This window comes from Chiloscyllium punctatum, chromosome 36 (genome assembly GCF_047496795.1).
Source record: "Chiloscyllium punctatum isolate Juve2018m chromosome 36, sChiPun1.3, whole genome shotgun sequence".
Taxonomy (NCBI): domain Eukaryota; kingdom Metazoa; phylum Chordata; class Chondrichthyes; order Orectolobiformes; family Hemiscylliidae; genus Chiloscyllium; species Chiloscyllium punctatum.
In genome coordinates, this window is record NC_092774.1 from 2489805 (window position 1) to 2501903 (window position 12099).

Sequence of the window (12099 nt, forward strand, 5' to 3'; positions counted from 1 at the left end):
TGTGATTGGTTGTCTGTTTGCTGAACATACTAGGACTATGAACAAGACAGAGAGAAGTTGGTTCAGATCAGGAGGAAAACTACCAGGTCTGTAGCAATCGGGAGTTCCTACTCTCATTTCTGTGCAGTAAACCACTTGAAACATCAAGAAACCTCGTTTATCTTCTCTTTAACAACTGTTGCAGCAGCGATTTCTGAAAATGGGAGGGGGGGGTGGGGGGTTGGTTTCTAGTACATCACTACAGTGAGTTGTGATAAAGTTTGAGGGCTCTTGGCCATGACTGGAATTAAAACTGGACAATGAGGATTTGGGTGTGATATTGGTAGATAGAAAGATGAAGGAAAACAGCAGTTTCTGTGCCTGTGTTTCAGACAGGGCACTGGAAATGGCAAAGAATGTCCAGCAGGTGGCAGACATGCCCCGGCAGTGTCTGTGGGACTTTCAAAACCCAGGTTGATTGACCTGATGGATACGTTGGAGGTCGTAATACTTGACAGGGCAAGAATGGCAGAATAATTCAGGTACTCAAAAAGGTCTTAGGTTGAAAGGAAATACAGAGGAGGTGGGGTATTTTGCACAATCAAACACTGGTATCAGGACATATTCAGTTACAGTGGCTGGAGCATCAGAACAGAATGAAGAAACGAGAGATGACAGAAAAGGGCAAAGAAAGAGATATATAAGAAGATTGAGATGCTTATGGAAATGTAAACAGATATTCCACTGCTGTTGCTGTAGCTGAGGCTGAAGAAGTTCAAGAGAATTATTGTATTAAAAGTAGAGGTTTGATGACCAGACCTGCAGATGAAGAATTGATGGTTGTTCATCAAATAATGGCACTGCCCAGGTATCACGAGGAGATATTGTGAATAGTACATGGAGTTCTTATGGCATGGCATAGAGGAATATGGAAAGCACAGGTATTTTACATGACCAGGACTTCAGAAAGACATAATGCAGTTTTGTAAAACATATCTCATATGTCAGACGGTCGGAAAATCTCAGCAGTGCCTTTGATACCTGTACCAATTTTGATGAACTTCAATAAAGTGTCAATAGATTGTGTCGGATCATTACTATCATAGTCTAGTCAAGGTTCTGAGTTAATTCTTGTCTCCTTCCTATGCGAAGGATGTTGTGAAACTTGAAAGGGGTCAGAAAGGATTTACAAGGATGTTGCCAGGGTTGGAAGATTTGAGCTATGAGGAGAGGCTGAGTAGGCTGGGGCTGTTTTCCCTGGAGGTTGAGGGGTGACCGTATAGAAGTTCATAAATTCATGAGGGGTATGGATAGGGTAAATAGACAAAGTCTTTTCCCTGGAGTGGGGGAGTCCAGAACTAAAGGGCATAGGTTTAGGGTGAGAGGGAAAAGATATAAAAAGGACCAAGATGGGCAACTTTTTCATGCAGATAAATGTGCGTGTATGGAATGAGCTGCCAAAGGAAGTGATGGAGGCTGGTACAAATGCAGCATTTGAAAGGCATCTGGATGGGCATATGAATAGGAAAGGTTTAGATAGATATGGGCCAAGTGTTGGCAAATGGGACTAAGTTACGTTCAGATAACTGGTTGACATGGACGAGCTGGATCGAAGGGTCTGTTTCCGTGCTGTTCATCTCAATGACTCTATGACTCTCTGTCTCAACCTTTCCAGCAAATCATGAACAGCTTGGGAATAAAATAATTGAAGTCATTTGTATATTATCTGTAAACACAGTGAGCTCTAGAGAGGGATCATCAGACCCTCAAAAGCATAATCAAGGCATACTGTCATGGATACCCACAGGAGTAGGATAAAGAATTAGATTCTTGCTATTTGCTCCCAGAGGGTCACAGATCAATCCACTGGTTTTGAATTGGTTTGGGTTGGTTTCTGGTCATGAGATTAGAGGTCTATTGAAGTTAATTGGGGAGAAATTCTTGAACAAATAAGATGATTCCTCAATAATGGTTAATGTGTCTATGGTTCAAGGAAGACTCCCAAGAGCATGTAGGGTAGCACAAAGGCATTTGAATGTTTGACAGGTGAAAATGAAAGAATGGCCAAGGAAACATTCAGCAATTGGAATGTTTCAAGGAAAGCGAAGGTTGAGCATTGATGCTGTTACAAAATGAACAAATGAAAGCAAAATTCTGTGGTTCATATAAAAATGTTCAGAGGATTAGGAAAGTAATTGATTGGGAAAATAATCCTGATCATAGGAAGAAGAATTGGTTATGTTACACAAACATTCTGAAATGGGATTATCATTGGGAACAGGATAAAAAGTGAAGTGGGAGGTGGCATGGTGCAGTGTGACAATAGGCACACGGACACACAAGATGGCCGCTGATTCATAAGTTGGCCACTTGACACACAAGATGGCTGCTAAACCACAATATGGCGAGAGGCAGCAGAGCAAACACAGACACTGCCTGGGGCCACCAGAATGCCAGCACAATGCACTCACAACCTATCTGATTAGTTTAAGGCGGGTGGGGGACAGAATACACATGAGTAGCGCATAGTGCCCGCCAAAGTGTCTGGGTCCACCAACACCTTTGACAGAAATGCTAACAGCTTGATACAGACTCAAGACAAAGTGCTAATAGCCAGGGCTGCAGTAATTGTCCTTCTCAGGAAAAGCAACTAGTGTCAATTACTACAGCAATGGACTTCTGCTCAGACATTGAAACTGACAATATCTGTACTGAAACTGACAACGATTCTGCCATGTTTACAATAAACAAACTATGTTACAGAGACAAGGACCTCATCACTGACCTATTATCTTACAAAATATATAAAAGTATCTTGACATGTGCTCCAGGTTGAGAGAAGACTCACAGCTGACCACTGTGCTGTTGGTGTCTTTCTCTCCCCAGAGCTCCTGTATTTCCTTGTACAATACACTCTGTCGTTGAACCCTGACTCTGACTCTGAGGCTGGTGATTTTCCCCACAATAATGGGCGCTGCAAGCAGGTGCCCTGGTCAAAGGCCACGATCAGGGAGCCAGGGTAAGAACCAATTTGTACCTGCAAACAGGAAGAGTCTGACCGGGCCAAGGACACAGTTTAAAAGGTATACCAACTGCAATGTCTAACTTGCTACAGTACTGAGTTAAAACAAAATTAAGTGCATGTCTGTGGAGAATAAGTGGTAACTGTATTAACTGTTGTAAGAACCTGCTGCTTGTGCTGAAACAGCCAGAGGACAAGGTAGTGCCTGTCTCAAAAACCCCGTCCTAAACCAGTTGTTAAGAGGGCTAGCCTCCCCCACGCGAAGATTGGGATTTGAAGTGGGAATTGTAGCGTCAAAGGTACTCGGAGTTGTGAAGCACAAGTGGCAAATCCAGGTAACATTGGACTCTGTAGGGGTGAGCAACACAGAGTCCAGTTAGAGTTTAAGTTAAAAGTTGGGTGCTGTTTATATTTGCAATTTCCAATGTGGTGAGGAAGAGGAGCTGATCACTCTGACCAAGAGCCAAATCTCAGTGGAGCCCATGTTACCAAGCTTAGGAACATGGACACTCTGAGTAACTATGATACTCTGTCAGTCCATGGTAGAACAACAGAGCTTGAATAGTGACGGTGGCCGGGAGGGTAAAGAGTCCCACTAATGGGGAGCACACCTTGTTAGGAGGCTGTTCCAGCCGTACGGACGGCACTGGGACAGTATTATCGGCCACGGGGTAGAGAAGTCCCCACTGGTTAGGAACACTTTACTGTTGGTGTTATCTGGGCTACACAATCTGCTAAATGGCAGATCAAAGTTTTAAGGGGGATACTGCAGTTTCCCTTATTGAGAAATACAAGGCAGACAGACAAGGGTTTGACAGAGCAAATGAAGAAAAGGGTTTGGGATCCATCCCAAACATTAGGATAACAGAGAGAGTGGATAGATAGATAAACAGAAACGAAATAAAACTAAAAAGATAGGGGAAATGTTAGTGTACCAATTACAGGCCGAATTGAACAAGTAGATGCCTTCACTAGCAGGTGGAGAAAAGGCCAAGAATGAATTGAGGATCTGGAGGACAGGATAAAGGAGCTAGAACAAAGATTAGAAAGAGTACGGGAGGAAAGGGAGATTGACTCTATCCCCTCCTACAAAACCATCCAGCAGGGACCAACTGCTCCCTCTTTTGGATGAACCATGCAAGAGTATAACTTAGTGCCCGTTACCAGAGGAGGAACAGACTCACAGCCCAAAGCAAATTATAAACCCTTCACTCCAGGGGAGAGGCAGCAAATTATGGCCTCCCAAGGCAACTTACAACCCTGGAGCACAAACACCAGGTTCTGAGATGAGCTGGATAGTCTATGGGTAGGGCACCAACTACACCTGAGAGAAATACACCAACAGGTCTGGACAACTTGCCCAGCAGACAAGTGGAGTCAGGTAACTGTTGGACCTGATGCCACAGCAGCCTGAGACTTTAGGGGAAGATGGTGGGCACATGCCACTTCCCTTACAGCTGATGTAGATGCCCAGCAGGCCTCTTCGCCAATTTTAATAAAGAAATCCAGAGGGTGCGAGGAAATGCTCCCACAAACTGGAGCAAGATCATGAACACTGAGCAAGTTAAAGGGGAAGGGGTCTCTGAATATGGGGAACAATTATTTAGGGTCTATCAGGAATGCTCAGGGCAAGCAAACTCAGATCGGGGGGCCCAGGTATTCATTGAAGCTTTTAGAGATAGGGTCTCGACGTCCACCCCACTCCCTGAAAATGGGAGTAATAATGTCCTAGGATTATGATGATCTAGTTGAGTGGGCGAGCAGGGTGCAGGAGGCAGAAGCTCATGATAAAGGCAACACCTGACAAAGCAGCCGACCGGAATGGAGGCAAGAGCAGAATAAAACTATCCTGCCACAACTGTGGTCAACAGGGTCACTTTGCTAGAGAATGTAGGGTCGCACGAGTAGGGAATAGAGCAGGGAACAATGTAAAATACTGTAGCCACTGCAACAGAAAAGGACACATAGCAGCAATGTGCTAGGAAAAGAATGGGACACCCCCAAACACCATCCAAAACACTGCAGAACCATGGGGATTCCGAGGTCAGCAGAGCTGACAACCAGCTGCCCCTATTTGTGAGGAGAAGGGAGAGGGGAAAATTTATGTACCTGCAGTAATAGGAGGGAGGAAATATGAAATACTAGAAGACACAGGAGCGGATGCATCCATCACAAACTTACCCTTAACCCACACAAATAAAATAGGGTAGGAGGGGATAAAACACCAGCTTCCCTAAGTGACACTACCCTCGTAGAAATAAACAATACATACAATAGGTATTACTCAAATACAGAAGGGCCAGCAGTCACCGAGTTAGACCATAAGACCATAAGACATAGGAGTGGAAGTAAGGCCATTCGGCCCATCGAGTCCACTCCGCCATTCAATCATGGCTGATGCGCATTTCAGCTCCACTTGCCAACGTTCTCCCCGTAGCCCTTAATTCCTCTAGACAACAAGAACCTATCAATCTCGGCCTTGAAGACATTTAGCGTCCCGGCTTCCACTGCACTCCGTGGCAATGAATTCCACAGGCCCACCACTCTCTGGCTGAAGAAATGTCTCCGCATTTCCGTTCTGAAATGACCCCCTCTAATTCTAAGGCTGTGTCCACGGGTCCTAGTCTCCTCGCCTAACAGAAACAATTTTCTAGCATCCACCTTTTCAAAGCCATGTATTATTTTGTACGTCTCTATTAGATCTCCCCTTAATCTTCTAAACTCCAACGAATACAATCCCAGTATCCTCAGCCGTTCCTCATATGCTAGACCTGTCATTCCAGGGATCATCCGTGTGAATCTCCGCTGGACACGTTCCAGTGCCAGTATGTCCTTCCTGAGGTGTGGGGACCAAAACTGGACACAGTACTCCAAATGGGGCCTAACCAGAGCTTTATAAAGTCTTAGTAGTACATCTCTGCTTTTATATTCCAACCCTCTTGAGATAAGAGACAACATTGCATTCGCTTTCTTAATCACAGACTCAACCTGCATGTTTACCTTTAGAGAATCCTCGACTAGCACTCCCAGATCCCTTTGTGCTTTGGCTTTATTAAGTTTCTCACCATTTAGAAAGTAGTCCATTCCTATATTCTTTTTGCCAAAGTGCAAGACCTCGCACTTGCTCACGTTAAATTCCATCAGCCATTTCCTGGACCACTCTCCCAACCTGTCTAGATCCTTCTGTAGCCTCCCCACTTCCTCAGTACTACCTGCCTGTCTACCTAACTTTGTATCATCGGCAAACTTCGCTAGAATGCCCCCGGTTCCCTCATCCAAATCATTAATATATAAGGCGAACAGCTGTGACCCCAGCACCGAACCCTGCGGGACACCGCTCGTCACCGGCTGCCATTCTGAAAAAGAATCTTTTATCCCAACTCTCTGCCTTCTGTTAGATAGCCAATCCTCAATCCATCCCAGCAGCTCACCTCGAACACCATGGGCCCTCACCTTGCTCAGCAGTCTCCCGTGTGGCACCTTATCAAAGGCCTTTTGAAAGTCCAGATAGACCACATCCACTGGGTTCCCCTGGTCTAACCTACTTGTTACCTCTTCAAAAAATTCCAACAGGTTTGTCAGGCATGACCTCCCTTTACTAAATCCATGTTGCCCAGATGCATAGCAGCCTTCAACTGTGCTGCTTGGGCCATTAGGGTTAGTGAGCCCATCGTAATGACAGGGAATGTCATCCTCCACACCAAACACACCCTAGTAGAGATGCTGAACACAGGGAAACTGAGGGCCGTCTCCAATATGAGAGGGGCAAAGTGGGAGGCAGTTCTTTTATCCCCAAGTCAGTCCGTGGTAACACTTAGGGATATGGGAGAGAACCCAGCTGAGGGAATTCTAGACATCGGGGAACTGCACAACTGTGGGGATATAGATGGGGATGAAGATAGGGGGAGAATAAAGGATACCCCCCCCCCCCCGAGACAGAGTGGGGGAGACCCTCTTTGTGGACAGGTCATGAAAATATGTAGCAGGGTCGCCCCAAATAGGATGGGCTGTGGTAAATGGTCAGTTAGAAACAGTTATTTCTAGAAGGATTAATGGAAGTCAGTCAGCGCAGTTGGCAGAACTGATAGCACTCACCAAAGCACTGGAACTAGCAAAAGGAAAAATCGTGAATATACATATGGACAATCAATGTGCCTTCAGTATAGCCCATGACTACATGGTGGCATGAGGTAGCAGAGGGTTCACCACCGTAGGAGAACCCCTATCAGACACCAGTTAAGAATTCAGGCACTATTACGTGCCAGTGAACAGCCTGAAGAGGCTGCAGTTATAAAAATAAAAGCCCATCAAAAGGAGCCAGCAAAAGCGAGTCCTGGTTGGCTAAAATTCAAAGGAAACCAGGCAGCAGACTGAGCAGCTCAGAAAGCCCTAAAACAAGAAGCCATTGTCAAGGCTGCAATAGTCACTACTGAATTAGCAAAAGACGCTATCCAAATTCAGCAGCTACAGGAGGACACCCCGCAGAAAGAGAGCAAGCAATGGAAACTCAGGGAGACCCATAAACGTTAAGATGGGACACCAGCCCAGACCTTGGGGACCCTGGGGAGACCTTCAGATAGGGCCACTACCACATGCCCGTGGAAAACCATACTGCCTGGTCATCACAGACTAATTTACCCGGTGGGTAGAGGTATTCCCGACCAAAAGCTGCAAATTGACCAATGTAACCAGAATATTAGCGGAAGGGGTAATCCCGAGGTAGGAGGTAGGAGGTATCCCTCAAGAGCAACTCCAACCAAGGGATGCATTTTACAGGCAAGGTCATGAAGACTGTCTGCAAATTACTTGGCATTAGACAAAAATTTCACATTCCCTCTCACCCCCAGAGCTCAGGGATGGTGGAGAGAATGAATAAAACGCTCAAAAATACTTTAGCTAAGACTATGCAAACCTCAGACAGAACATGGGCTGATGTACTGCCAGCCAGACTAATGAAATTAAGAGCCACCACAAATCAGGCAACCGGGCCAACACCAAATGAATTAATGACCGGGCAAGCAACACAATTCCCAGAGACAATAATAACAGGTGACACTGGTGTGGGTCCACTAAAAGACAAAATTCGGCTGTATGTAATAGAATTAAGTGCTCACTTGAAAGGGATGTGGAAATCTGTAATTGATAAACAGGATAAAAAGAACAAGGCGGGGGAATTTGAAATCTTCCCTGAGGTCCCAGCAGCAGGAAGCTGTGTCCTGGGTACTGCCCGACAAACCAAGCTTTGCACCAAAACGGAAAGGGCCATCCAACGTGGTAATAAGTGGGGACACCTGTATCTGTGTAGGTATTAAAGGAAAAGGCACATGGAAGCACTGGACCCAACGAAAACCATTAAAGATTCCTACGACCAAAGTTATGTCATTGACCATTCCCCAGGTACAGACAGGAATGGCGGACAAGACGGTCATCCCTGTGGGAATACCGAAAACACAATAGAACAAACCACACAGAAGCACGACTGCACCTCCTGACAAAAACAAAGACTTTGACTGATAATTTTATTTTTAACTGCTAAATGTTAATACCTGTACATATTTTAATGTGTTTAAGTGTCGCGACTGTCAGGAGCCTGTCAGAATTTGAAGATAACCTCTTGTATAAAACCCACCTAAGTTTACATGGGAACTGAACTGTCTGCTACCCACTGGCGCGATCAGTAGAATCCCTGTTTGTGGCCACCCCGGTGTGGACCCCTTGTGACCTGTATACAGTAGACACATCAGGAGCGCTGTGTAAGGGGCAGTAAGGGGACTCCAGGGTAGAAGTGTGCAGCTGGGCAGGACTACCGGCCCATGGGACTGGGTCCCCCAGCCTAGGGAAGGGAAGAGCCAGTTTAAAATCCAGTGATTACCCACTCTGTTTCACAGGGCAGGGATGGGGATGTGTTTATGCCCCGGTTCCTAAAGATAACTCATGTGTCCAGACACAGTGCACTTATCAGCACTGTACAGTCACCAGGGGACAGTTTGCCTGCACCTGCAGTGAGCAGGCATGCTTGAATGTGACCGTGGTCAGACTATTCATATGTGGTCAGTGCAATGGCACCCATGTCAGCTCTGCCACATGGACATACCCCTTCGACACTCACCAGCTGGGGGGGCACCCAAGGAACCAGGAGGCGACATGTTGGACAGACAGACGGAAAGACAGGACAATGTATGTTACCCAACGGTGAAGGGTTTTGCTTTTCGATTTAAGGGGACTTATGCGACAGACACCCCACACCTCCCAAACCTGTTCACGATGGGGACAATTGCACCCCTTACTGTACCATTCCCCAGAGAGGACATGTTCGGAGAATGATTTCTGTGCTGACTGGCAGGTCCCCACCACTTTGGGGTCATCATTGGGATATTGATTCTTGGGATCTCTGTCTTTAGGGGCACAGCAGGGGTCGTCAGCGCTAAAAACCGAAATTACCTTGTATGTGGCCTCATTATCTTAGGCAATAATAGCTCAAACATTCTGGTAACAATTAATACAGAGCTGGCTGAACTCAGATCTACACACAGCAGACAAGTCACACGCTGGATTATCAACGAGCACAGCAAGGGAGAGTTTGTACAATTAATGGTGACAATGTATCACCCATGTTATTGATGCCTCTTAGAACAGTACAGAAACCATCAAGAATATCCGAGACCGGCTCGAACATTTTCGGCAGGGAGCCACAATTACAGACAGCTGGCTAAATTGGTTGACAGGTAAGTCTTGGGTACCCAATTTGGCACACGTGATAGTTCTCCTCATTGCACACTTACTGGTATTCTGCATGGGCCTCAGGTGTTTAAAGCTCTGCTGTAAGGTGCTACTGACTGTGCCAGCAGCGAGTGTCACCACGGAAGACCCCCAACGAAATTGGTACTCCACGATACCCCTCGGGAGGAGGAGCTCCTAGAGATGACGTACCTGCATATGTAAACAGGAGGAACAAGTGTATCAGATAATAAGGATAGTGGAAGATGATAAAATTAGAAGGAGATATTTCTGAAATCAAACCTCCTACAAATGAACGAGCTTATTATCACATTTACAGACAGGACAACATGGAAATCTTTTAAGACTGCTAATGACGTGTGAAGTAATTTGTAGAGAACAACCCAGACGTACCACAATAGCTGGATATGACATGGATGTGCAGGAAATTCAGGACTGGTGAAACTACATCCTTGAACCAAGAAAAAGAAGCTCACATGGAAACAGAGATTCAGTACATGCTGGAAAACCCATGATTGAACTGAATCAGAGCAAACCAGTAGTGTTCTTTCCTGAACTGGATGGATTAGCTAGACTTTATGGATAGATTATAGAAATGTGAATGCTGTCACAAGGACAGATTCACACCAAAGTCCATGGTTGGAAGCCTGCATTGATTGGACTGACAATCCCTCAGTCCTCTTGAAGATTTATCTAATGCCCTGTTTACATTGCTGAGGCACATGAAGCAAATTGGAGCGAAAGTTCATAACTCCAGATTTAGAATTATGGAACCCCTACAATGTGGAAGAAGTCCATTTGGCCCATTGAGTCCACACCAACCCTCCAAGTGCATCTCCCACCCAGACCTAACCACTTCCACTATCCCTGTAACCCAACATTTCCCATAGACAATCCACCCCAAACCTGCTATGGAAGGAAAACACATCCTGTGGAGGAAATCCATGTTGACGCACGGAGAATGTGCAAACTCCACACAGACTGTCACCTGAGGATGGAAGCTTAGGACTGGGATAATGTCGGGGGAGGGGAAATGACGAAGGTGATGAAATCCACATTTATCCCTGTGTGGTTGCAGGGTCCCAAGATGGAATATGAGGCGTCAGGTGGTAACGGTTTGGTTGTGGAGGAGACCCAGGACCTGCATGTCCTTGATGGAGTGGGAGGGGGTGTTGAAGTGTGCAACCACGGGGCAGTGGGGTTGGTGGGTGTGGGTATCTGAAACGATCCACAAGAAAGCATCCTATCTCCCCAGTATATAGAAGAGCACACCGGGTGCAACGGATGCAGTAAATGACATTGTAGAGGTACAGATAAATTTCTGATAGATGTGGAAGGATAGCTTGGGGCCTTGGAAGGAGGTGAGGCGAGTGGTGTGGGCACAGATTTTGTACTTCCTCCAGTGGTAGGGAAAGGTGCCAGGAGTGGGGTGTGGGCTGCTGGGGGGTGCGGGCCTGAGAAGTTATGAGGGGTAATGAACATTGTACAATTATCGGCAAACATCCTCACTTCTGACCTTATGATGGAGGGAAGTCATTGATAAAGCAGTTGAAGATGGTTGGAGTTAGGACACGATCTTGAGGAAGTCCTGCTGACATGTCCTGGAGCTGAGATGATTGATCTCCAACAACCACGACCATCTTCTTACCTGCCAAGTATGACTCCAACCAGTGGAGAATTTAACCCCCTCATTCCCATTAATACCAATTTTGCTCGGGCTCCTTGATGCCACACTCTGTCAAATGCAGCCTTGATGGCAACAGCTGTCACTCTCACCTCACCTCTGGAATTCAGTTCCTTTGTCCATGTTTGAGCCAAGACATGAACGAGGATAGGAGCTGAGTGGCCCTGGCAAAACCCAAACTGGACATCACTGAGCAGGTTATTGCTACAAAGGTACTGTTTGATAGCACTATTGGTGACACTTCGATCATTTTACTGATGATTGGGGAGACTAATGGGGCAGTATTAGGCTGGGGCAGGGTTGGCTTTGATCTAGCTTCTTGTGATGTAATTGTACTGGAAGAATCTGGCAAGGGGAGTGGCAAGTTCTGGAGCACAAGTCTTCAGCTACTCTCCTGTCTTTTCCCATATGATTGCATTCCATTTCTATCCTTTTCTCAAGTCCGGTCATGAGTGAAACATTCCCATAGCCCAGAAAAAGAGGGTGATATTTCTGGGTATACAGCAGCCATAGTGGTGTTAATGAGGGAATTCTAGGATTCCGACCCAGCAACACTGAAGGAAAATGGATATAATCCTAAGCCAGGATGGTAAATGGAATCTGGAATGTGCTGCGTAGGGAGCATTTGGTGAATTTCTGCAGTGCATCCTGTCAGTGGTAGATGCTGCGATTGTGC